This window comes from Rhinoderma darwinii, chromosome 13, assembly GCF_050947455.1.
Source record: "Rhinoderma darwinii isolate aRhiDar2 chromosome 13, aRhiDar2.hap1, whole genome shotgun sequence".
Classification (NCBI taxonomy): Eukaryota; Metazoa; Chordata; class Amphibia; order Anura; family Rhinodermatidae; genus Rhinoderma; species Rhinoderma darwinii.
In genome coordinates, this window is record NC_134699.1 from 42666819 (window position 1) to 42691837 (window position 25019).

Below are 25019 nucleotides of genomic sequence, written 5' to 3' on the forward strand. Positions count from 1 at the left end.
ATAGGACATTTTGAGTTTCCTGGTATGTTTTCAAAATTCAGTAGTTAGGAGGCTCTTTAGGGCAAGACGGGCTTTCAATAACAAGGACAGCCTATCCGGAGAAGGTGTGGACTGATGTTGTGATTCCAAAGTGGCAATTTTGTCTTACTCTAATTGCAGGTCATTGCGTCTCTTTTTGTTATATTTCGCAACTTGTTGGATTACTGTGCCTCATATGTATGCCTTATGTGAGTTCCACAAAGAAAAAGCATCAGTAGCGGAGGGTTGGTTAATATCAAAGAATCCCTTGAGTCTGGACTCAACATGTATCTCAGATGAAGGAAGAGACATAACAAATGTGTTGTTGCACCATATGAAAGTATTAGGGGGATGTGCAGGGAAGCACAGGGTTAAGGTTATCGGGGCATGGTCCGACCAAGTTATGTGACCTATGGTGCAGTCTTGAACTTCAGGCAGGAGCCATTTTGTAGAAAGAAACATATCAATACGAGTGTATGTATTATGACAGTTAGAATAGAAAGTATAATCACGTTCTGTTGCATGGAAACATCATCACACGACATGCAAATCTTCTTGAAAGAACCACGAAGCTAACTGAGGGGGGGGGAACTGCTGCCCACAAAAGTGGAATCTACTGACATATCATGTATGATAATGATAAGTTTACCACTAGTCTTTTGTCGAATTGACTTCCTCACATAGTTCAGAAATGAAACCTGGGAGGAGTTTGGAGCATATATATTGACTACAGTGTATTATTGTGGTGCAAATTAGGGGAACAAATTTTCCCCTACTATCAGAAAGAACATACGACATTTGAAAAGATACAGAGTCTTTAACTGCAATAAAAACCCCAGTTTTCTTTTTATCCGCATTAGAGAAGAACATATGAGAGAAAGCTTTGTTAAAGAGTCTAGGTGATTTGAAGATGAGAATGTCCACTTTAGACTGTTTCGCCTCCTTCTACAGAAGAGACCTCTTGAAAGAGCTATTCAACCCCTTCGCATTTATCGACAATACCTTAAGCGATATAATGGAGAGGAAACGTGAGCAATTGTCATGAGTAAGAAAGTAAGACCCAGCAATGGAAGGATAAAGAACAATGGTTAGAAGCTGCTTATGTCTGGTGTACCAAGGGATGAGGGTTCAAAATTCGAGCGTTGCAACAGGCAACATAGGATGAGAATCCAAACATGAGGAACAAAGCTAACGTAGAACGTGCAGTGTGTTAGACTGCGCAAACTGGGGGGACAGTTTGCTAAGAAAAAGTGAACAAATATGGTGACCAGCAAAAAAAAATAAATAGAACATGAAAACATGTACCTCAAGTCCCTTTAGTGTTGGATGTCCAGTCTAGGGAATCTTTGGTTGTAGCAAGCCTGCCAGGAGCAGAGGGAGCCAAGGCCGGTGCTGGGTTGGTTATACCCCACCAATGTATTAGAGCCATTCCTTTTTCCAGAGAGCTAAAAATGTGGGTAGAGACATTCATCAAAACAATAACTTTCATTGGGAAGCCCCATTTGTAAGGGAAACCATGCTGCCGAAGAAGTTGTGTTGCAGGCGCTACTTTCTTCCTAGCAGAAATAGTTGCGTGAGATAGGTGTATGAACAGTGAAATGTGTTACTGTCACGGTCTGTGGGTATGTGGACCCACTGGGCCGCACCGCCATATCGGGGAGGCAGCTGGCCAAACAACAGAGCACCCAATTAATACAAAGTCCAGCACGAGGGTACCTGAATAGTCCAGACAGTGTCAGAGGCTTTCGCATGGATGGAGGTGGCACGAAGCAGGTTTCGCCAGACGTGGCGAATGACAGCAGTTGCAGCAGGTTGCGCCAGACGTGGCGGATGACAGCAGGTTGCGCCAGACGTGGCAGATGACAGCAGGTGCAGTAGGTTGCACCTGACGTGGCGGATGACAACAGGAGCACAATCACTAACAGCCTCAGGAACAATAACACAGCACGGGATATAGGATACAGGTAGCAGGGCACGGGAACAATGGGAACAAGGTAAACACTAAGGGACCATTTGCAAAAACTAACATGGTAATTACGAACAATGCTCAGGCAAGGAGTGAAGGGGCAGGGCCCTTCTTATAGTCCAGAGTGATCTGGGAGTAATAAGTAAACTCTTAACATGTGTGCACGCTAGCCCGTTAAGGCCTGGAATGAGCTTGTGCGCGCACCCTAGTGGTCACTGTAGGACAGGACGGCCGCATGTGCTGGCATCCTTGGGGAGAAAGACGTCGGCAAGATGAAAGGGGTCTGCGACCGCGGCCATTACAGTTGATATGGCTCTGGTAATTTAGATAGTTTCCTAGAAGCGAACATACATTGTTCCTTAACATGGAGGAAGTGAATTCTTGCAATGGTGTCATGAGGAATTGCATCCGGCAAGTTCTCAGGTTTTGGTAGACTGTGAGCATGGTCATTAGTCAAATCTTGAGCAGAGCAATGTGGAAGAATGGTTTTCATCAAATCTTGTAGATACGTAGTTAGGTCAGCCGCTATCACGGTTTCAGGTGTACCTCTGAATTTAATGTTATTCCTACGGTTTATATCTTCGATATCAGCCAATTTAAGTTTAACCGCTTCTAAGTTGTCTTCTAGAGTATTATTTGCATCGATTAACGAATTATGGGCATTGGCAAATTCACCCATTTTCGTTTCCACATGGTCTATGCGCTCTCCCAGTGAGTCCACCTGAGCTGTCACATTGGAAATGGCATGCGTGATGTATTTTTGCATAGATCTATGCAACACCAACATGGCATCTTTTAGAAAGATTTCAGAGGCCGCTTGATTCCGCGTAGGAATAGCGGTAAGTGCGTCTTCAGGGCAGTCAACTAGATTGTACTCCACCGACTGAAAGGCCTATGAAGTGTACCACTTTGAGCGTTGTTTCGCAGGGCTATGAGAGGGTGAGGGAGCCTGCGATGCAGGAGCAGATGCGGCTTGATCAGAGTCAATAACCTGTTTGCAAGATGGCCGTCTGTCTGCCACGTGGGTCTCGACCCTCTTTATGGAAGCTGAAGACGGAGCAGGAGGACTCTCTCCTGTGGTTACCATGATGTTAGGAGGTGGGACACATTCTCTTGACATTTCACTTTTGACTGCATCCCCTATAAAAAAAAAAAAAAAAATCTAATGGTCTATGGCCTTTAATGTCCCTTTAATACAACTAAATTAGAATACGGAACCTCCACTTTTAATTCATTCTTCTCAGAAAATAGCAATATACTTGAGTTAGCAAAAATGCTACATTGGAGATATGCATGACATTTGCAGGAATTTTAAATCACTCTTGCCCTCTGACTTCAGATAGTTGTTTTCATTTTATAGCTATAACCCTACATAGGTGGTCCATATACACAATTAAATAAGAAAAAGATGTATCGAGATCATGCACAGCTGCCTTCGAACCTTAGATTCAATAAATCACAACAAGAACCCCAATGTACCAACAACCCACATCGCATAAAATATCAAGAAGAGGGGTAATGACGTCCTCAAACATATAAAGAATATCAGTAAATAAAATCTAGCAGTTCACCAATCAAGTAGAAGCCACATCAATAATAAAAAGAGTGAAACACATTATTTTTGTGCCAATCTATAAGAAACATACTACTCAATACACTAACCACCACCTGCCATATTATATAAAAAGACATCCCACTGCCAAATGCTCATTTTGCCCTCTTTGATTAGGTATATGGAACAATTTTTGTAGGTTTATAATTTTTTGTGCTGTTATGGATTTACACAGTAGTGATAGCAAGTGGGTTACACTGCTCCCCAGAGTTTTTAAGGATGACTTCCAGGCAGAAGCAATGAATATTCCCTGGGATCTTAAGAAAGCACAAAATCATCTGAAAAGTTACTGTATAAACATACAGATTTACTTGAATAAGGCTGTACTTGAGCAATATGCGTGTAGACTTAAAGGGGTTTTCAGTAAAGGCCATAAATGAGTGATTGGTTAGGATGCAACCTTTGGAACCTACTAATTAGTCCAATTAGACCTTTGGAATGTGCAATTTGAACCTTTCACTGCAGTACCCTACACAGCTCTGCTTCTGTCCATGCAGCCGTTAGTGGCATTGCCGCCCAGTTAAAGCCCATGCCCATTCACTTGCATGTGGCTGAGCTGCAGTAACCAATACAGCTACACCGTGGTGGCACTGCCGCTATAGCACCTATAGCGGCTGCTATGGGGCCTGCAGTATGATGAGGCCCATGTCGCCAGACCCTGCTTGGACACCCTTATGTCTACTAGCGTTGCTACCACCGGGCATCCGGGGCCCCCGGGTGACTGCCACATTTCATTGTATCTGCGTCCTCAGGGCGCAGACACAATTGAATACTATTGCGGAGAAGCGAGTTAGCTCCCTGCTTTGCCATTCACCAGTCCAAGTTAGACCAGCAGCCTATAAGATACTAGGACAGGATCCTTGCTCAGGCCGTCTTGGCGTCTCCTAGGTTGCTAAGGAGAATTTTTATGTTTGGGGGGCACTATCTACAAGGTAGGTCTGTGTGGCACTATCTACAGGGGGGTGTTTGGTACTATCTATAAGGGGGGTATGTGGCACTATATACAATGGGGGGGTATGTGGCACTATTTACAAGGGGGCTGTGGGACACTATCTACAACTATGTGGCACTATCTGAAAGGGGGGTGTTGCAATATCATAAGGAGAGCTGTGTGTGGCACTATCTACAAGGGGGGTATGTGGCACTATCTACAATGTGTGGTATGTGGCACTATCTACAAGGGGGCTGTGTGACACTATCTACAAGGGGGATGTGGCACTATCTACAAGCAGGGCTGTGTGATACTTTCTACAAGGGGGCTGTGTGACAAGTGGTGTGTGTGGCATTATCTGCAAGTGGGCGTTGCATTATCTACAAAAGGGTATGTGGCACTATCTACAAGTGGGCTGTGTGTGGCACTATCTACAGGGGGCGATGTGGCACTATCTACAAGGGGGTGTGTGGCACTATTTACAGGGGGCTGTGTGGCGCCATCTACAGGGGTGTGGTGTGGCACTAACTATATGTAATGCCGGCGGACGCTGACCGTCGGCATGTCCCACTTACCGGCACCCTCGACCACAGGACTGTATATTCATGTCAGCGTCTCTCTCCTCATAGACACACACGGCTGCACTGCTCTCCTGTGTCCTGTAGGGTGCGCGCCCTGTGCTCATTGCCTGGACTTTAAAAAGAGCTGTGCCCTTCCTATCCTTGCCTGAGCGTTGTTAGTCTTCCTGTGTTCCTCCATGCAAATGGTCCCTTAGTTGTATCTTGCTCCCAGTGTTCCCGTTTCCTGCTTCCTGTATCCTGTTGCTGTGTTTCATTCCTGTACCTAAGCCTATTGTTGGAGTTATGTGTGCATCATCTCCCACGTCTGGCATCATCTGCCACGTCTGGTATCATCTGCAATGTCGGGTGTCATCTGCCTCGTCTGGTGTAATCTGCCACACCAAGCATTACTTGTGCCACGTGTCTGCTAATCCGAACATCTGCCTGAACATCCTCCCAGATACTCTTGTCCGAGAGACTGTTATTGACTATTGCTTGGCCAACTGCTTCTCTGCTACGACAGAGCGGCCTAGTGGGCCCACATAACCCACAGCCATGGCCCCTGCTGGTCAGCCCAAGACCACTATGGCATTCCAAGCGATGCAAGCGGACATGCAAGACCTTCTGTGATGGCAGGATCAGCTCCTACAGGCAGTGATCTCCATCTTGCATCGATTGGATGCTCCTGCTGCAATTGCCACGGTACATCCTCCTGCTGCTCCTCCTGTCAGTGCTGACTCCAGAATCTCCCTGCCGCTACCACCTTGCTATGACGGGGATATGAAGACCTGCAGGGGATTTATTAAACAATGCCAGATCCACTTCAGGCTGCACGAAAGTTTGTTTCCCTCTGATGAGACCAAGATCACTTTCATCATCTCCCTGCTTACTGGCAAGGCCCTGGCATGGGTAATCCTATTTGGGAACATGAGGGTCCTGAAATCTCCAACTTGCAATTGTTTCTACAGACTTTCCGCACTGTTTTTGAGGAACATGGTCAGTCATCTTCTGCAGCTGTATCCCTTCTTACCCTCCACGATTGGAGAATATGCAATCCAGTTCCGCACCCTGACAGCAGAACTGGCCTGGAACACTGAGGCCTTAGTTGTGACCTTTTGGCAAGGACTGTGTTCGCAAAATAATGATGAGCTTGCTGCCTGTGATCTTGCATCCACCCTGGATGCCCTCATTTTGTTAGCAATCCGGATCAACACGAGAATCCAGGAACGGGTCCAGGAGGTTGGTCGAGTCAGAAATTACCCTAAAGTGGCACACAAGTTTCAGCGACCCCTGCTACCCTCTACTGTTGTTTCATCTCAGGAGCCCATGCAGGTGAACTGACTCAAATTGTTTGTTCAGGAAAAACAGCGTAGACGCACATCTGGACTTTGTGTGTATTGTGGCCTCGGAGGCCATTTTGTGCGTCAATATCCTCATTGGCTGGGAAACTCCAGCGCCTAGGGTTGGTTGGAGAGACAATCCTAGGTGGAACAACACCAGTTGCCAAATCCGCTCCCAAATTGTCCATTCCTGTGACTATTGTTTGTCGTGAAAAAAAAGCATAATGTCTCTGCCTACCTGGATTCCGGATCCGCGGCAGACTTCATTCAACGGTATCTAGTAGATCGCCTCCAATTGCCCACGGTTCCTCTAGAGAGACCCCTGGCTGTTGCCTGGGTGAATGGACAACCTCTGCCTGATCCTATATTCTTCGAGACTGAATCCTCCATGCGGAACAAATTGTCTTTTTTGCCCTGCCTAAAGCCGTCAATCCTATTTTGCTGCGCCTGCCTTGGCTTCGTTTACATGCTCCGGCTCTCGACTTGAACTCCAGAGAGGTCCTCCAATGGGGCTCCAAGTGTCTCCACCACTGCTTCTCACAGGTTTGCCCTATTCAGCCTTCTCTGCCTCAATCACTCTCTGGACTACCTTCACATTATGCTGAATTCACGGACGTCTTCAGCAAAAAGGTAGCTAATGTACTTCCCATTCACCGACCCTGCGATTGCCCAATAGAACTGCTTCCAGACGCCTCACTTCCTCGTGAACGGGTATATCCTCTCTCCTTGCCAAGGACCCAGGCCATGTTGGCTAATGTCAAGGAGAACCTTGAGATGGGGGTCTACTTCTCCGGCCAGAGACGGGTTCTTTTTCGTAAAGAATAAATACTGATCTCTTCGACCCTGTATCGATTACCACGGTCTTAACCGGATCACGGTCAAGAACAAGTATCCCTTGCCGCTAATAGTGGGATCACTATTATACAACTTATTTATTAATGATATAGAGGATGGGAATAATAGCACTATTTCTATTTTTGCAGATGACACCAAGCTATGCAGTATTGTTCAGTCTATGGAAGATGTCCGTAAATTGCAAGCCGATTTGAACACACTAAGTTTTTGGGCATCCACTTGGCAAATGGATGTAGATAAATGTAGTTGAATGTAGATAATGTACAGAAATGTAAAGTTATGCATCTAGTTACCAACAATCTGCATGCATCATATGTCCTATGGGGAGTTATACTGGGGGAGTCACTTGTTCAGAAGGATCTGGGTGTACTTGTAGATCACAAACGAAATAACAGCATGCAATGTCAATCAGCTGCTTCAAAAGCCAGCAAGATATTGTCGTGTATTAAAGTAGGCATGGACTCGCAGGACAGGGATATAATATTACCAGTTTACAAAGCATTAATGAGATCTCATCTTGAATATGCAGTTTAGTTCTGGGCTCCAGTTCATATAAAGGATGCCCTGGTGTTGGAAAAAATACAAAGAAGAGCAACAAAGCTAATTAGGTGCATGGAGAATCTAAGTTATGAGGAAAGATTAAAATAATTAAACCTATTTGACTTGTCAAGAGACGACTGAGGGGGGACATGATTAACTTATATAAAAATATGAATGGCACATACAAAAAATATGGTGAAATCTTGTTCCATGTAAAACCCCCCTCAAAAAAAACAAGGGGGCACTCCCACCGTCTGGAGAAAAAAAAGTTCAATCTGCAGAGGCGACAAGCCTTCTTTACTATGAGAACTGTGAATCTGTGGAATAGTCTACCATAGGAGCTGGTCACACTATCTGCAGTAGATGAATTTAAAAAATGTTTAGATAATTTCCTAGAACGAAAAAATATTAGCTCCTATGTGTAGAAATTTTTCCCTTCCTTTTTCCCATCCCTTGGTTGAACTTGATGTACATCTGTCTTTTTTCAACCGTACTAACTATGTAACTATGTGATCTCTGAGCTCTTTGATCGCATATTTGGAGCCAGGGCCGGCCTTAGGATAGATGGCGCGCTGTGCGAAATTATCTTTTTGCGCCCCACCCCATCATAAAAAAATGCCCCATAAAAACAGTATAATGCCCCCCCATGGTATAATGCCCTATATAGTGCCCACACAGTATAATGTCCCTTTAGTGCCCCCCATACAGTACAATAATAATATAATATATTATAACCCCTTTAAGGACACAGTATTTTGTCCTCTAATTGTGCCCACACAGTATTATGCCCCCTAAGTGCCACACACAGTATAGTGCCCCCTGTAGTACCCCTACACAATGTAATGTCCGCTGAGTGGCCCTCACTTAGTATAATGCCCCCTCTCCTGGCTGCCATACACAACACCCCCCCTTGTAGATAGTGCCTCCCGTTGATTGTGCCATACAGCCTCCCTGAAGACAGTGCCATACATCCCCCCACCCCCCCTTGTAGATCGTGCCATACAGCCCCCACCTCCCCCTGTAGACAGTGCCACCAAACAAACATTTTTTACTCACCTAGGCCCCGTTCCCACAACGAACTGAGCTGCTCCACGACGGGATCCTTGCGTAGGCCGGCGTGATCCTGTAGCCTAATACAGAGTTTCCCAACCTTTTCGGACCCAAGGCACCACTGGAAAAATTAAATTTCCTCAGGGCACCCCTACCAAAAATTGTTTTGAGAAAGACAGAAATCAAGCACTACACTCTTAGGGTATGTTCATACAGCGTTTTTGGTAAGGCAAAAAAAATCTCCTTCAAAATTCCTTCAGGAATTGACAGCGTTGTTTGTCTTTTTTTGCTTTTTTTTAAGCTGTTGAAGATATTGCAAAAGACGCAGGCAAAAAAGCTCCAAACTAGCGCCGCAGGTATTTTCTGTCTCCTATCCATTTCAATTGGAGCTCAGAGGGGGAAACCACTTGAACACCATCAGCCCCCACTCACAGTAAAATGACCATCAGCCCCCACTCACAGTAAAATGACCATCAGCCCCCCACTTACAGATTCCCCTTGTAGGTAGTGCCACAAAGCCCGCAGTAGATAGTGCCACACAGCCCCTTTTAGGTAGTGCCACACAGCCCCCTTGTAGGTAGTGCCAAACAGTCCCCTTGTAGGTAGTGCCACACAGTCCCTTGTAGGTAATGCCACACAGTCCCCGTGTAGGTAGTGCCACACAGCCCCCTTGTAGGTAGTGCCACACAGCCCCCTGTAGAAATGGCCACACAGCCCCCTGTAGAAAGTGCCACATAGCCCCCTGTAGAAAGTGCCACACAGCCCCCTGTAGATAGTACCACACAGCACCATTGTAGGTAGTGCCACACAGTCCCCTTGTAGGTAGTGCCAAACAGCCCCCTTGTAGGTAGTGCCACACAGCCCCCTGTAGGTAGTGCCACACAGCCCTCTGTAGGTAGTGGCACACAGCCCCCTTGTAGGTAGGTCCAAACAGCCCCCTGGTGGGTAGTGCCACTCCACACAGCCCCCTGGTGGGTAGTGCCACACAGCCCCCTAGTGGGTAGTGCCACACAGCCCCCTGGTGGGTAGTGCCACACAGCCCACTTGTAGATAGCACCCCCCTTCCTGTAGATAGCACTACTGTACTGACGAGGAGCTGGACGGATGTGTCTTCACAGAGCTCCAGCACAGATACATCTAATCCAGGGGAATCCTGCCTCCCAATAGCCCCTGAACGCTTGTATACACGGACTACAGTGTGGGCTGCAAATGGGGGTTGCATTCATACCCACATTTTGTGAATCCAAGCATTTTTGTGCTTGCGGCCTAGTGCCGCGAGTGAAGCCTACGCTATGATGTACCCTGCATGGCTGAAACTTCTGGTCGATGGCAGATCACATTTCCTCACCACTCCCCAAGTAAGTCCTCAACTGGCTGGATACTTGTCCACGTGGTCAAGCTGGCTCTCCTCGTCATCCGGATGTCTAATTACTGACGTTTGTAGCTGTGTATCTCTACTGCCCCGCGGTTCCAAGCTTCTAGAATACTTCTAGTCTTTCTAGGCATTCTAGACATTCTGTGAAGGAACTGTGGATCATTCGTTCACTGTATGGACACTTTTCATTCTTCAGTGTCCTCTTTCAACTGGGGGGGGGGGGGGTTGCGCCCTTGCACCCTTCTTTCATATGCTATTTGATAGTTACTACTTGTAATTTGTACTACTATTGTTGTGACTACTTTTGGTTTAAGGGATCCAAGACTTCATGCCTGCATGCTTGATAGTAGGGTGGGGGGAGGGGATTTGCTTTCACCTGTTTTTTTTACATGTTTGTTTCCACTATGCATATCACACTTCTAACTATTCCAGGTCTCAGGTATATTATGCTGCTCATATGCAGGCTCATCCTGAACAGTTAGGCCTAGATTTGCACTTTTGCCCTGTACCATGTCTTCTGACTTAGTGTCCTTTTTAACGTGGAATGTGAGCGGTCTTGGCGACCGCATTAAGAGAGCCCTTGTGCTTCGGTATTTACAAAAGCATGACTGTGATATTATATGCATTCAGGAGACCCACGTGATGGATGACAAGCTCTGTCTTCTAAATAGACCCTTAATTGGTTGGTCATACCATTCCAGATTCACTAATTTGGCCAGGGTGTCTCACTATTGATAAAGCACTCTATCCACTTTCACCTGATAGATATGTCCTCGGATCCGAGTGGTAAATTTGTTCTGATACACTGTTTCCTTTATCATAAGCCATTTCTCCTGATAGGGGTTTATGTTCCTCCTCCATTTTACCTTGCCACTATTAATGCTATCCTGTCGTTTATAACCAGTCACCCGTCTGTGCCTAGTATCTGGCTGGGTGATTTTAACTCCACCTGGGATAAGCATTTAGACAAGTTCTTCCGCCCTGGCCAAGATCCTGTATTTCTGGCTCCCTCCTCCCTACAGTCTCTCCTTTTAGAATTCAATATTACAGATGCCTGAAGAACTATAAACCCTCTTACCCGACAATATTCTTGCTTTACTCCGCAATTTGAGGCTTTATTGACTTAATGCTAGTACACACTTCCCTCCTGATGGCTATGAAATCTGCAGAGTATCTTTCCAGGTCTGCTTTGGATCACTCCCCTGGCCGTTTATGTATTAGACTCCAAAATATACCCCCAAAAAAATCGCTGGTGATTGAACCCCTTCTGGCTGAAAATTCTCCCGTCTTCCGAATATTTCCAGGCTCAGTGGCATCAGTTTTTTCTTGACAAGGACGGCAGTACTTTTCCTTTAGTTGTGTGGGACTCCTTCAAGGCATATGCACGCGGGACACTCTCTGTGGCAATTAATTACTTGAAAAGTGGTTTGGCCTCCTTCCAGATGTCTAAATCACCGGGTAGTGATGTCCTGCCTATTGAATTTTACAGGGCTCATGCTGATTTTTTGGCCACACGTCTCTTGGATGTTTACCAGGTGGCTTTGGACTCTGGAGAACTGCCCTGTTCAATGTGGGAGGCAACTATAGTAGTATTGCTTAACCCCTTAAGGACGCAGCCTAGTTTGGGCCTTAAGGCTCAGAGCCCATTTTTCAAATCTGACATATTTCACTTTATGTGGTAATAACGTCGGAATGCTTAAACCTATCCAAGCGATTCCGAGATTGTTTTCTCGTGACACTTTGGGCTTCATGACCGTGGTAAAATTTGGTCGATATATTCAGTCTTTATTTGAGAAAAATTGCAAAATTTAGAGAAACTTTAGAAAAAATAGCATTTTTCAGAATTTAAATGCATCTGCTTGAAAAACAGATGGTTATACCACCCAAAATAGTCACTAGTTCACATTTCCCATATGTCTACTTTAGATTGGCATCGTTTTTTGAACATTATTTTATTTTTCTTGGACGTTACAAGGCTTAGAACATAAACAGCAATTTCTCATATTTTTAAGAAAATTTAAAAAGCCTTTTTTTTAAGGTACCTGTTCAGTTCTGAAGAGGCTTTGAGGGGCCTATGTATTAGAAACCCCCATAAAGCACCCCATTTTAAAAACTAGACCCCTCAAAGTATTCAAAACAGCATTTAGAAAGTTTTTTAACCCTTCAGGCATTTCACAGGAATTAAAGCAAAGTGGAGGTGAAATTTGCAAATTTCATTTTTCTTTCTGAATTTCAATTTTATTCTATTTTTTTCTGTAACAAAGAAGGTTTTTCCAGAGAAACACTACTAAATATGTATTTTCCAGATTCTGCAGTTTTTAGAAATGTCCCACATGTGGCTCTAGTGCGCTCGTGGACTAAAACACAAGCCCCAGAAGCAAAGAAGCACCTAGTGCGTTTTGGTGCTTCTTTTTTATTAGCATATTTTTAGGCAGCATGCCAGGTTTGGAGAGGTGTTGAGGTGACAAAACAGTAGGAATCCCCCAAAACTGACCCCATTTTGGAAACTGCACCCCTCAAGGAATTAATTTATGGTTATTGTTACCATTTTGACCCCGTAGTTTTTTCACAGCGCGTATTTGAATTGGGCTGAGAAATTAAAAGAATGACAATTTTTCCAATAAGATGTAATTTTTGATCAGAATTTCTTATTTTCACAGGGAACAAAATGCCCCATTTTGTTGCCCAATTTGTCCTGAGTGCGGCAATACCCCATTTGTGGTGATAAACTGCTGTTTGGGCCCATGGGAGGCCTCAGAAGGAAAGGAGCGCTATGTGTTCTTAGGAGTCCAGATTTTGCTGGATTGGTTTTCGGGTGCCATGTCGCATTTGCAGAGCCTCAGAGGTATCAAAGCAATGGAAACCCACCAAAAGTGACCAAATTTTGGAAACAAAACCCCTCAAGGAATTTATTTATGGGTGTTGTGACAATTTAGACCCCACAGTTTTTTCACATAATTTATTTGAATTGGGCTGTGAATTCAAAAAAATGTAATTTTTTCCAATAAGAGGTAGTTTTGGCTCAAAATTTCTTATTTTCACAAGGAATAAAATACCCCAATTTGTTGCCCAATTTGTCCTGAGTGCGGCAATACCCCATTTGTGGTGATAAACTGCCGTTTGGGCCCATGGGAGGCCTCAGAAGGAAAGGAGCGCTATGTGTTCTTTGGAGCCCAGATTTTGCTGGATTGGTTTTCGGGTGCCATGTCGCATTTGCAGAGCCCCAAAGGTATCAAAGCAATGGAAACCCACCAGAAGTCACCCCATTTTGGAAACTACACCCCTCAAAGAATTTATTTATGGGTGTTGTGACCATTTAGACCCCACAGTTTTTTCACAGAATTTATTTGAATTGGGCTGTGAATTCAAAAATTTTTTATTTTTTCCAATAAGAGGTAGTTTTGGCTCAAAATTTCTTATTTTCACAAGGAATAAAATACCGCATTTTGTTGCCCAATTTGTCCTGAGTGTGGCAATACCCTATATGTGGTGATAAACTGCCGTTTGGGCCCATGGGAGGGCTCAGAAGGAAAGGACCACCATGTGGCCTACTGGGAATTTTCTGGTGCTAAGTCGTGTGTGCAGAAGCCCCTGAGGTATCAGTACAGTTGAAACCCCCGAGAAGTGACCCCGTTTTAAAAACGACACCCCTTAAGGAATTCATCTAGAGGTGTAGTGAGCATTTTGACCCCACAGGTATTGTGTAAAAGATAATGCGCAGCAGATGGTGCAGAGTGAGATTTGCAATTTTCTATATATATGCCATGTCAGTGTCCAATATATTGTGCCCAGCATGTGCCACCGGAGACATACACCCCATAAACTGTAATGTGGGCTCTCCCGGGTACAGCAATACCCTACATGTGGCTGTTATTAGCTGCCTGGGCACACGGCAGGGCTCAGAAGGAAAGGACCACCATTTGGCCTACTGGAGCTTTTCTGGTGCTAAGTCTTGTACGCAGAAGCCCCTAAGGTACCAGTACAGTTGAAACCCCCAAGAAGTGACCCTGTTTTAAAATCTACACCCCTTAAGGCATTCATCTAGAGGTGTAGTGAGCATTTTGACCCCACAGGTATTGTGTAAAAGATAATGTGCAGCAGTTGGTGCAGAGTGAAATTTGCAATTTTCTATACATATATGCCAATTCAGTGTCCGATATATTGTGCCCAGCATGCGCCACCGGAGATATACACCTCATAAACTGTAATGTTAGCTCTCCCGGGTACGGCAATACCCTACATGTGGCTGTTATCAGCTGCCTGGGCACACAGCAGGGCTCAGAGGGGAAAGATGAGGAGGGGTAAGCTGTGCGAAGTGGATCAGAGCGAGTAAAACTGGGGTAAATTAAAAATAAAGGGATGGATGATACATTTTAAAACACTCTTTCATACAGAGCTCTGGTTTTTCGGGACACACGTCACATTGATATATTGTGTCCTTCCTTATCCCCCTCTTAGAGCAGACTCTGCACCTCTTTTGACTTTTTCCCTTCTTGCCAGTTTGGGGAACTTCTCCTAAAAAGTGTTGCCCTGGTACGATGCCTGTGGACCCGCTTCCAGAAGTACTGTAAGGCTTCAGGACTTGATCTGACAAGTCCACCCCTCCCATGTACCTATTGTAGTCCAGGATGCAGTCTAGTTTGGGGGTCCCTGTACTGGTACCTCGTACAGGTACATGGGTACTGGTGTGGCATCTCCCTGGTCTTGTACTTGACACACAATATGTTGCTGCTAGATTGTGCCCTGCTCTCACCCCTTCTGAGTGTTTGCCCAAGCAGAGTCTTAGGGAGGCCTCTCAGGTTTCTTCTAGCAGTGCGGCATGCCGCAGGACTTCTGGAAGCGAGGCAGTTGAAGAGTGGGACGCTGGTATAAAAATTATCCAGGTAGAGGTGGTAACCCTGGTCCAGCAGTGGGTGCACCAAATCCCACACAATTTTTGTATTAACTCCCAGTAAGGGGGGGCATTCTGGGGGCTGAATACTGGTGTCCTTCCCTTTATATATCCTAAACCTGTAGGTATACCCTGATGCACTCTCGCACAGCTTATACATCTTCACGCCATACCTTGCCCTCTTACCCGGCAGGTACTCGCGGAATTGAAGCCTCCCTTTTAAATGTACCAGGGATTCATCTATAGAAATACACTTCTCGGGGGTGAATGCTGGGAAAACCGGGCACTGAAATGGTCTAATAGGGGTCTCCGTTTATACAAACGGTCAAAACTGGGGTCATCTCGGGGTGGGCACGGCTCATTGTCAGTATAATGTAAGAAGCGAAGTATTGCCTCATTTTTATTTTATTTTTTAGTTTCAAGCTAAGTTCTGAAGTTGCTTTGAGGGGCCTATATATTAGACACCCTTATCAAACACCCCATTTCAGAAACTATACCCCTCAAAGTATTCACAACAGCATTTAAAAAGTTTATTAACCCTTTAGGTGTTTCACAGGAATTTAGAGCAAAGTAGAGGTGACATTTAATTAATTTAATTTAATTTATTAGGCACCATGTCCGGTTTGAAGAGGTCTTGTGGTGCTAAAACAGTGGAAACCCCCCAAAAGTGACCCCTTTTTGGAAACTAGAGACCTTGAGGAATCCATTGTAGTTTTCTTGAGGTGCATGCGACTTTTTGATCAGTTTTTATTCTAATTTTAGGTGGCGTGGTGACTAAAAAAACAGCAATTCTACTATTGTTTTTTATTCAATTTTTTTACAGCGTTCACCGTGCGCTATAAATGACATATTCACTTTATTCTGCGGGGTGATACAATTACGGCGATACCAGATGTTTATAGTTTTATTTTATGTCTTATGGCGTTTGCACAATAAAATACATTTTGTAAAATATAATTTATTTTTTGTGTTACCTTATTCTAAGAGCCATAACTGTTTTATTCTTCCATCAGGAAAGTCGTGCGAGGACTTATTTTTTGCGTAACGAACTGTAGTTTCGATCAGTACCATTTTTAGGTACATGCGACTTTTTGATCTCTTTTTATTCCATTTTTTGGGAGGTGAAGTGACCAAACAATTGTGATTGTGGTACGGTTTATTATTATTTTCTCTTACGGCGTTCACCGCGCGGGATAAATAACGACATCGTTTTGTAGTTCAGGACGTTACGGACGTGGCGATACCAATTATGTATAGTTTATTTGTTTATATATTTTTATTAATAATAAAGAACTGATAAGGGAAAAAGGGGGACTTTTACTTTTATTACTTTTAAATCTTTTATTTTCTTATTTTTACACAACTTTTTTTTACTTTTTCACACTTTTTTTACTTTGTCCCACTAGGGGACATGAGGGCAGGAGGCTCTGATCGCTATTCTAATACACTGCACTACATGCGTAGTGCAGTGTATTAGAACTGTCAGCTACTCACTGACAGCAAGCATAGTGGGTCCTGATTTTGTCGGGACCCACTAGGCTTCCGTCGATGGCGTAGCCAGAGTCCATTGTTAGGATTCTGGTTGCCATAGTAGCCATCACGGCCCGCTATCGTGTAGCAGGCCGGCGATGGCAGCTTAACCCCTAAGAAGCCGCGATCGCTATTGAACGCGGCTTCTAAGGGGTTAATCACGATCGGTCCCTGCACACTAAGCTGTGATAGCGTGCTGTCAGAAACAGCAGTTATCACAGCTCAAGCACGCGCCGGGATTAAATGGCGCCGTGTTTACTCAGGTCAGTACTATTACTGACCTGAGCGCGAACGATGTACTTAGCGCAACGTAATAGTACTGACCTGAGCGCGAAGGGGTTAAACCGGGTAAAAACGTACCAAAGCTTCCACTTTCTGCTCTTTCCCCCAGTTAAACACTTGATTTCCCAACTTTATAGCCTATTATCTGTCAAGTTTAGAAAATCTATTCTCATGCCTCTGAAGGTAAAGTGGGAAGGTGATGTGGGTCCACTGACTGAGGATGAGTGGGACAGAGCCCTCTCCTCCCCTAAATCTGTATCATCCAACCATAATGAGCGACTCACAGAATTTTACACACTGCATAGTGCGTATTATACCACCTCTACATTACATCGCTTCCGTCCCGACTATCCTGACGTATGCCCTAAATGTCGACTTACCTCAGGCTCCTTTTATCATTTGGTGTGGTCCTGCCCTAAGATAGCCGGGTTCTGGGATCAAGTTGTCAAATTTCTGAACGATGAGATGGGGTCTCCTGTCCCGCTGTGCTCTAAGACCTGTCTATTCACTCCTGACTTTGCGGAATTTGACTTCCGTCATATCCATACATTTATTGTGGAGACATTATATTATGTCAAAAAGCTGTTAGCTAAAATTTGGTTGTCCTGTCGTGTCACCTACATTTGCAGAATGGCTGTCTCTAGGTGGTGGTATGTTACCACAAAAAAATGGTTATTTCAAAATAGAAACTGTCCTCTCAAATTCACCAAAATTTGGGATCGATGGCTGCAATCCCCTGGTACTGTCTACTCCCTCAACACAGAATCTTGGACTCACCCCTGAGCCCTTGATCCATTTGCTGCCACGGACATTGCTCCTATTTGACCCATGTCCAGTTGGCCCCTCTTACATTCCATGTATGCATTATACACTATGGACCTCTACTTTCAACGTGGTATAGATATAGGTCCTGATCTTCCGCTGAATATTACCTGACATGTTTATGTTCTATTTTTATGCATCTATACATGTGAAAACTGTCTGAGTTTTAGTTAACTGGTCAACCCTTTGTATTATGCATTAGGCAGTGATTGACTCTACACGCTGGTTCATAAATATTCAAGGAGTGTAAAATTACCAGATACCCTGCTCGCTTTATATTGCTTTATATTTCTTTACTCGATACCTTTCATTGCCCTAATTGTCTGAACTTATGATTCCTCTGACACATTACTGTATTGAATTACTATGTTCTTTGTACTTGCTGTGGACATGTTGTTTACACATCTCAATGCTCTGTTCAATAAACTTTATTTGTGAATTAAACAACTGGACTTACGTGGGGCCTACAAACTGGTCCAGATTTGTCAGGGTGACGAGAGGGTGAATTCCGCATTTAACACTCGAGATGGACACTACGAGTACCTTGTGATGCCCTTTGGTCTGTGTAACGCTCCAACAGTATTCCAGGAATTCATGAATGACATCTTCTAGGATCTCCTCTACGTCTGTGTGGTGGTGTATTTGGATGACATTCTGATCTACTCACCAGATCTGACAAGGCTTCGAAAGAATTTTCGTCAAGTCCCGGTGCAGCTAAGGGAGAATCATCTGTATGCTAAACTAGAGAAATGCATCTTTAAGAAAACATTTCTGCCTTTCTTGGGCTACATTGTCTCTGATCGAGGTCTCAAAATGGATCCAGAGAAGGTGCAGTTCGTCTTAGAGTGGCCACGCCCTCAGGGTCTTCGGGCCATGCAGCGATTTCTGGGATTCTCAAATTTATACCGGCAGTTTATCCCAAATTTCTCGTCGCTGACTGCTCCTATCTCTGCCCTTACTAAGAAGGGTGTGGTTGCTAAAGTATGGACCCCGGAGGCAGAGTCAGCATTTAACAGAGTCAAGCGTGCTTTCACTTCAGCCTCGAATCTCCATCATCCGAACATATCCCGACAGTTCCCTTTGGAGGTTGACGCTTCCTCTCTTGGTGCAGGTGCACTTCTCTTCCAAAGAAACTCCAAGGTTAAGGCAGTGGTGTGTAGCTACTACTCGAGACTTTTTTCACCCGTAGAGCACAATTAATCCAATGGGGATTGGGAGTTACTGGCCATCAAATTGGACTTGGAGGAGTGGGGACATTTGCTGGAGGGCACCATACATCCTATCATCATCTTTATCAAACACAAGAATCTTACCTCCAGTCTGCTCAATGGTTAAATCCTCGTCAAGCCAGATGGTCGCTCTTATTCGGCCGATTCCAGTTTGCACTCCACTTCCGTCCCGCAGACAAGAATGTGAAGGCCGCTGCCCTGTCCCGGTCTTTTTAGACGGAAGACTTTGAAGAGACCCCTCAATATATTATAGACCATTCTAGTGTTATTCCAGTCAATCCTTTGCAAATTAAAGACATTCCTCCTGGCAAGACCTTTGTCCGTCTTGCAGATAGGAGAAAGATTCTCCGCTGGGGACACAGTTCAAAACTGGCTGGGCACTCTGGCGTCTGTAAAACGCGGGGCGTAATTGCACACCAATAATGGTGGCTCACGCTGCCTAAAGATATTCTGGACTTTGTCTCCTCCTGCACTTTCTGTTCCCCTAATAAAGCTGCTCATTCCAGACCTGCTGGCCTGCTCCAACCCCTACCAGTGCCCGATGCTCCCTGGCAACATATTGCAATGGACTTTATTACGGATCTTCCTCCTTCGGCTGGATGCACTACTGTCTGGGTGGTGGTGGACCGTTTTTCCTAAGATGGCACATTTCATCCCACTAACCGGTTTTCGCTCTGCTCGTCTGGCTAACCTCTTCATACAACATATCTTTCGTCTGCATGGCTTGGCTCTCCATATAGTGTCCGATCGATGGGTTCAAATCACTTCAAAGTTCTGGAGAGCCCTCTGTAAACTCCTTGATATAAAATTTTACTTTTCCTCTGCATATCATCCCCAGTCTAATGGCCAAGTCGAGAGAATTAAACAAATATTGGAGAATTACCTTCGTCACTTCATTTCTGTTCAGCATGACAACTGGGTACAGACTCTTCCTTGAGCTGAGTTCTCCTACAACAACCACACAAGTGAATCTACTGCCTCTACTCCATTCTTCATAGTTTACAGCCAACATCCATGGGTCCTTCTTCCAGTTCCTGTTACATCTCAGGTACCCGCAGCTAACTCTGCGTTTGGGGACTTTGTTCACATCTGGCAGCTGACCAGGTAATTTATCCTACAGGCGGTCGACCACATGAAGAGGAATGCTGATAGGTGAAGAAGAGAACCTCCTCAGTTTCCCCCTGGAACCAAAGTCTGGTTATCTTCTAAAAACATCAGCTTAAAAATTCCTTCTTACAAATTTGCTCCCAGGTTCCTTGGACTTGCAACAAATAAACCCTGTGTCCTATAAACTTCGGCTGCCTCCTACCCTCAGGATCCCCAACTCATTTCACATATGCCTCCTGAAACCCATGGTTCTGAACCGCTACAGTAAGTCTCCTCGTTCTGCAGTTGCTCCCAGCGGTTCTGCTAATGTCTTTTAGGTGAAAGAGATTCTGGACTACAAGAGGGTAACAGGAAAGACATTTTATCTGGTTGACTGGAAATTGTTTGGTCCTGAGGAGAGGTACTGGGAGCTGGAGGAGAACATCAATGCCCCAGCTCTCATCCAAAAGTTCTTCTTACGCTCTGCACCTAAGAAGAGGGGGTGAAAGGGCGGGGTACTGTTATGCCCGGGGTCGCGGACCACCGGCACATCCCACTTACCGGCAGCTGCGACCGGCGTCTCCCTCCTCAGAAACACTTACACACACAGCTGCAGTGCTCTCCTGTGTCCTGTAGGGTTCACTCGTGTGCTCACTCCCGGCCTTAAAGGGCCAGTGCACCTGTCTAAAGTTTCCCAATCAATCCAGTAACACCCTGGACTTTAAAAACGGCTCTATCTGCAGGAGGCTGTGTGGCACTTTCTACGTGGGTGTGGCATTATCTACAGCCGTGACACTACAGTTGTGTGGTGTGGCTCTATCTGCAAGTGGGCTGTGTGTGGCACTATCTGCAAGGGGTGTGTGGCAATTTCTATTAAGGTTGGTGTGTGGCACTATCTACAGGAGATGGTGTGGCACTATTTACAGGGGGCGGTGTGGCACTATCTACAAGGGACTGTGTGGCAATCTTTACAAGGGTGTGTGTGTCACTACGTACAAGGGGGCTGTGTGGCACTATCTACATGGGGCTGTTTGGTACTATACAGGGGCTGTGTGGCACTATCTACGGGGTTGTGGTGTGCCACTATCTACAGGTGTGTGGTCCTTCTTGTCCCAGTGTTTTAAGTTTCAGGTCAGTTTTTTTTTATAGCGATTATGACTATTAAATAGCATAAATAAGTGATAATAGCATAATAATGGCGTCCGGCTATGCCATCTACGGAAGCCTAGTGGGTCCTGACAAAGTCAGGACCCACTATGCTTGCTGTCAGTGAGTAGCTGACAGCCCTAATACACTGCAGTGTATTATAATTGCGATCAGGGCCCCCTGCCCCCAAGTCCGCTAGTGGGACAAAATAATAAAGTAAACATTTTTTTTTTTAAAGTTGTGTAAAAAATAAGAAAATAAAAGTTTTAAAAGTAATAAAAGTAAAAATCCCCCTTTTTCCCTTCCTATTTTATTAATAAAAATAAATAAACAAATAAACTATACATAATTGGTATCACCGCGTCCGTAACGGCCTGAACTACAAAATTATTTTGTTATTTATCCCGCGCGGTGAACGCCATAAAAGAAAATAACAATAAACCATACCAGAATCACAATTGTTTGGTCACTTCACCTCGCAAAAAATTGAATAAAAAGAGATGAAAAAGTCGCATGTCCCTAAAAATGGTTCTGATCAAAACTACAGTTCGTTACGCAAAAAAACAAGTCTTCACACGGCTTTCTTGATGGAAAAATAAAAAAGTTATGGCTCTTAGAACAAGGCAACACAGAAAGTAAATGATTTTTTACAAAACTTATTTTATTGTGCAAACGCCATAAGACATAAAAAAAACTATAAACATCTGGTATCGCCGTAATCGTATCGCCCCGCAGAATAAAGTGAATATGTCATTTATAGCACACGGTGAATGCTGTAAAAAATAAAAAAAAAGAACAAAAAAGCAATAGTAGAATTGCTGTTTTTTAGTCAAAACGCCACTTAAAAATAGAATAAAAACTGATCAAAAAGTCGCATGCAGATGAATTCCTCATGGGCTCTAGTTTCCAAAATAGGGTCACCTTTCAGGGGTTTCCACTGTTTTGGCACCACAAGACCTCTTCAAACAGGACATGGTGCCTAATAAAAAGGAGGCCTCATAATCCTCTAGGTTCTCCTTTGATTCGGAAGCCGGTGTTTCAGTCCATTATCACACTAGGGCCACATGTGGGATATTTCTCAAAACTTTAGAATCTGGGCAATAAGTATTGAGTTGCGTTTCTCTGGTAAAACCTTCTGTTTTACAGAAAAAAAAATTGAACAAAAAGGATTTTCTGACAAAAAAAAAAGAAATATGTCAATTTCACCTCTACTTTGCTCTAAATTCCTGTGAAACACCTAAAGGGTTCATAAACTTTCTAAATGCTGTTGTGAATACTTTGAGGGGTCTAGTTTCTAAAATGGGGTGTTTGATAGGGGTTTCTAATATATAGGCCCCTCAAAGCAACTTCAGAACTGAACTGGAACCTAAAAACATAAATGAGGCAATACTTTGCTTCTTACAAAATACTGATAATGAGCAGTGCCCACTCCGAGATGACCCCAGTTTTGACCGTTTGTATAAACGAAGACCCCTATTAGACCATTTCAGTGCACGGTTTTCCAAAGCATACACCCCTGAGAAGTGTATTTCTATTGATGAGTCCTTGGTACATTTTAAAGGGAGGCTTCAATTCCACCAGTACCTGCAGAGTAAGAGGGCAAGGCATGGCGTGAAGATGTATAAGCTGTGCGAGAGTGCATCAGGGTATACCTACAAATTTAGGATATATGAAGGGGAGGACACCAGTATTCAGCCCCCATAATGCCCCCCCTTACTGGGAGGTAATGCAAAAATTGTGTGGGATTTAGTGCACCCACTGCTGGACCAGGGTTACCACCTCTACCTGGATAATTTTTATACCAGCGTCCCACTCTTCAACTGCCTCTCTTCCAGAAGTACTGCGGCATGTGGCACTGCTAGAAGAAATCCGAGAGGCCTCCCTAAGACTCTGCTTGGGAAAACACTCAGAAGGGGTGAGAGCAGGGCACATTCTAGCAGCAATATATTGTGTGTTGATTACAAGGATAAGAGAGATGCCACACCAGTATCCATGTACCTGTACGAGGTACCAGTACAGAGACCCCCAAACCAGACTGCATCCTGGACTACAATAGGTACATGGAAGGGGTGGACTTGTCAGATAAAGTCCTGCAGCCCTACAGCGCCATGCGGAAATCGAGGGTGCGGTATAAGAAGCTGGCCGTGCACATCATACAGATGACATTGTACAATGCGTACGTGCTACGTCGATGTGCAGGCCAGACGGGAACTTTCCTGGAATTTCAAGAGGTGATTATCAAGAAACTAATCTTTAGGGACCAGGAAGGGTGGGCACCCAGTACTTCTGGAAGCGAGGCCACACGCATCGTACCAGGGCAATACTTTCCAGGAGAAGTTCCCCAAACTGGCAAGAAGGGAAAAAGTCAAAAGAGGTGCAAAGTCTGCTATAAGAGGGGGGTAAGGGAGGACACAATATATCAATGTGACACGTGTCCCGAAAAACCAGGGCTCTATATGAAAGAGTGTTTTAAAATCTATCATACATCCCTTAGATTTCTACCCTGATGCACTCCGCACAGCTTATCCCACTCATCTTTCCCTTCTGAGCCCTGCTGTGTGCCCAGGCAGCTGATAACAGCCACATGTAGGGTATTGCCGTATCCAGGAGAACCCACATTACAGTTTATGGGATGTATATCTCTGGTGGCGCATGCTGGGCACAATATATTGGACACTGAAATGGCATACATATATAGAAAATTGCAAATCTCACTCTACACCATCTGCTACACATTACCTTTTAGACAATACCTGTGGGATCAAAATGCTCACTACACCTCTAGATGAATGCCTTAAGGGGTGTAGATTTTAAAATGGGGTCACTTCTGGGGGGTTACCATTGCTTTGATACCTCTGGTTTTCCGCAAATGCAACAAAGCACCCGAAAACCAATCCAGCAAAATCTGGACTCCAAAAAACACATAGCGCTCCTTTCCTTCTGAGCCCTCCCATGGGCCCAAACTGCAGTTTATCACCACAAATGGGGTATTGCTGCACTCAGGACAAATTTGGCAACAAAATGGGGTATTTTATTTCTTGTGAAAATTAGAAATTTTGATCAAAAATTACATCTTGGAAAAAATTCATTTTTTTTAAATTTCACAGCCGAATTCAAATACGTGCTGTGAAAAAACTGTGTGGTCAAAATGGTAACAACAACCATACATGCATTCCTAATAAAGAAGAGGCCCCAAAATGCACTAGGTGCTCCATTGCTTCTGAGGCTTGTGTTTTAGTCCACGAGCACACTAGAGCCACATGTGGGACATTTCTAAAAACGTCAGAATCTGGACAATACATTTTTAGTAGTGTTATCTGGTAAAACCTTCTGTACTACAGAAAAAAATGGAATAAAATTGAAATTTAGCAAGAAAAATTTAATTTGCAAATGTCACCTCCACTTTGCTTTAATTCCTGTGAAATGCCTAAAGGGTTAAAGAAAACTTTCTAAATGCTGTTTTGAATACTTTGAGGGGTCTAGTTTTTAAAATGGGGTGTTTTATGGGGGTTTATAATACATAGGCCCCTCAAAACCACTTAAGAACTGAACAGGTACCTTAAAAAAAAGGCTATTGAAAATTTCTGAAAAATATGAGAAATTGCTGTTTATGTTCTAAGCCTTGCAACGTCCAAGAAAGGCCTGTGTTTTACAAGCAGATGCATTTAAATTCAGAAAAATTCTATTTTTTCTAAATTTTCTCTAAATTTTGCAATTTTTCAGAAATAAACACTGAATATATTGACCAAATTTTACCACTAACATAAAGCCCAATGTCTCAGGAGA